Below are 3,264 nucleotides of genomic sequence, written 5' to 3'. Positions count from 1 at the left end.
GATCAGGCCAGACTCTTTATCTGAATTCAAACTTTTGAACTAGCCTATCTTAAACCTATCATCTTTATCTAGTAGGATTAGCTTAATCCCTTTGTCTGAAGAAATTCATGAAACTTCATGTTTCTCTGAGGATAAAGAAAATAATAATCTCTTGGTCTTAGGAACTAGTAGTCCCTTATGAATTAGTAATTCTTTAGGATTTAGTAATCTCTTAATCTCAAAAAACTCTAAGGATAAGAGAATAGTTGATAGGAAGAATATAGTTAGTAAATTATTTATTTCAAAAAGTACTGAAGATAAACCAATTTCTAACTATAATCTAGCAATTTAGGTCTTTAGAATAATAAATTATTATCTTAGACCGATTTTAGTGGATTCACAATTGATAAAAATCTCTGACAACTTATCCACTATCCATTCTAAGAAAAGATCTCTTGACTGAAATCCTGATGGATTTACTGAATTTCAAATAGTTAACAATTGTCATCAACTGACAATGTTACAATTGAAAGTCTGTAAAATTCATAATTATTCGCAAATTTCAATTGCTAAGACAATGATAACTAACTTGTTAAGGCAATTGAAAGGTTGGTGAAAAATCTCTTCCACTAACTCAAAAATTATGAATACCATTCAGAAGAACTCTAAAGGTAAGAATACTTTAGATTATCCTTTGAACACCATAGATAAACTTTATGTAGACATTAATAATAAGTTAAGTAGCCTTAGGAGTAGCAATTTAGTTGAGTTTAGATGGTATAGAGATACTTTACTATATTAGGATCTTCTTTAGATTTAAAAAGATTTTTCTTAAAGTTATCATCTCTAGGTTTAGAAATTAATTTAGGAATAACTCTTTTACTCCTAGAAAAAGATAGAACTAAATTAGAATACATAGGTAACATTAGTAAGTTATTTCTATCTAATAAATCTGAATTAAATAACAACTTAATGATAAGAGATCAAATTAGAAATATACCTAATAAAGAAAAGATAAATGATCTCTATAATTTAAAAGACTTCTGTTATCAATTTGGATTTCAATTAGATAAATTATATATATAGAAACATAAAAAATCCAAGAGAATGTTTGATAGAAGAGCTCGAAAGATTCTTAAAAAGAAGAAAGCGAAATATCTTTCGAGACTATAAGCATCACTAGATTACTAATAAATAATACTATAGAATATATAAGAAAATATCTAACCCTTAATAATATAGATAGATCCAATAATGGATGATTTAATCGCTTCTTTGAAAATTTTAGAAGATCAACAAAATTAGATTGAGAGATTTTATCTATAACCTTAAAATCTTAAAATTTTTAAAACAAGATAAAGTCTCTACCTAAGTCATTAAACTCAGGCCCTTATTTGAAAATAACTATTCATATAAAGTATACTTGAAGTGGTAAGTATGGCAATGATAAGAAAAGCTTAAGAAAGATCTTATAAGACCAATAGAAAATCATATAAGACATAACTGATTTTATAAAATCTTATCCTTTGAGCTGAAGAATTCTTTGAACTAACTATTTGAATTTTTTGAACTAACTATTTGCCTAGAATCAGAAGAATCCTTCAAACTGTTACTGTAAAACTTGCTATCTAATCATTTTATAAATTCTTCTGAATTATAGGAACAAAGATGTTGTTAAGACAAAATTTTTTTCTTAAAAGGAGCTCTAAAGTTAGTCCTTAATTCTTTTGATATACTTACATTTTTAATTTTTAGAGACTCAAAAAGGAAAAAAAAAAAGAAAAAAGCCCCTTTATATGATGAACGGAGTAAAAATCTGAAAACTGTGGAATCCTTCCATTCTGATCTTCCCCAAGAAACATGTTCTATAATTTATAAAGTATAGGATGCTCATCTATTTAAACCTGAAAAAGAGTTTCTCCACCATATGACCAGTCTAATTAGCCACTTAGCAGAAAAAGAACGTTCTTTGAAAGCTATCAAAGAACATATTTACAAAGTTAGAAGATAGATAACACAACCTACCTCTAAACTCGTCTCTCTATAATCTCTGTGAAGTACCAGAGATGCCAACAATGATTAAGTTCAAAAGACTTGATTATTGAAAAAAAGCATAAGAAATTTTAAATTCTGAACTCCAAGAAGATACCTATCAAAAAGTAACTTAGCCTGATGGCTTCTTGAAGATGTACAGTTGTTTTTAGACAATTAGGCCTATCCCAAGCTCTTTCTACCCCTGATCAATATGCTGACCAAATCAGAAGAAATCAGAGCTTTATATAAAGGGCTTGTGAAGTTGATATCAATAGATTGTGCCATCCCATATGACATGTTTCCTTCCATTGTTGCTACTATACTAAGAGAAGTGAAAAAAAATTGAGAATATCTTGAAGCAAAAATAATAGTGGTATAGAAGAAAAGAAAATAGGAGATATTGAATATCCCTTTCAAATCTACAATATCACTGCTCTTGAAGATGTGGATAATCAAGTAGGTTTCGACCAAAACTGACAAAAGAAAAAGAAAAATCAGCAAAAGACTTTGATCCATCTGCCAAAGACTTTGATCTCAAGATTTACAAAGTTATATCATATTTAGAAGTCTATTGGGCGGCCAGAAAACTACAATAATAAAAATACTGGACTGATGGACGAATCTGGGTAACTACTAATCTTTCAATAAGAATACCAATTCAAGAGGACCCTCAAGATCTTCTATGCAGAGAAAATTCATATCCAGAATGGAGTACTCTTCTTAACTTAGAAAATCATCCTAAAAAAATTTGAAGCCATAAACTATTTAAAGAAGGTATTTTATCATACCTAAAAATTGAAGAAGATTTGAAAGACAACTGCAGGTAGATAGACATCCGTCTATATTATAACCCAGAAAGCTCAGAAAATTGAGCAAGACAATTTTCTCTAGTATTTAACCAACTCACTCTAAATGGTTGAGCTGTAAAAAAAAAGAAAAAAAAATTATTTTTCTACTAACTCTTCTATCAATTTCTTGGTAGAAAAATTTTTTCTTTGCAAGTACATCCAGTGGCTCTTCTATTAGCCACTTCTACAACCAGATGATTATTACTATTTTCTAGAGACAACCATTACTACTATTCTCGAAACCAGTTTAATTCTCAGAGATAATTCATCTTTAAAATTCGATCTACACTAGGATCCAGAAATGTCAAGCAAGCTACAGAAAGATTTTTGATAACATCACTATTCATCTATAAGAAGACTCCTGATACTGTATACAAACGACAAGATACTACAGAAAATTAAA

This window comes from Elaeis guineensis, chromosome 2, assembly GCF_000442705.2.
Source record: "Elaeis guineensis isolate ETL-2024a chromosome 2, EG11, whole genome shotgun sequence".
NCBI lineage: Eukaryota > Viridiplantae > Streptophyta > Magnoliopsida > Arecales > Arecaceae > Elaeis > Elaeis guineensis.
This window is presented reverse-complemented; position numbering follows the sequence as displayed.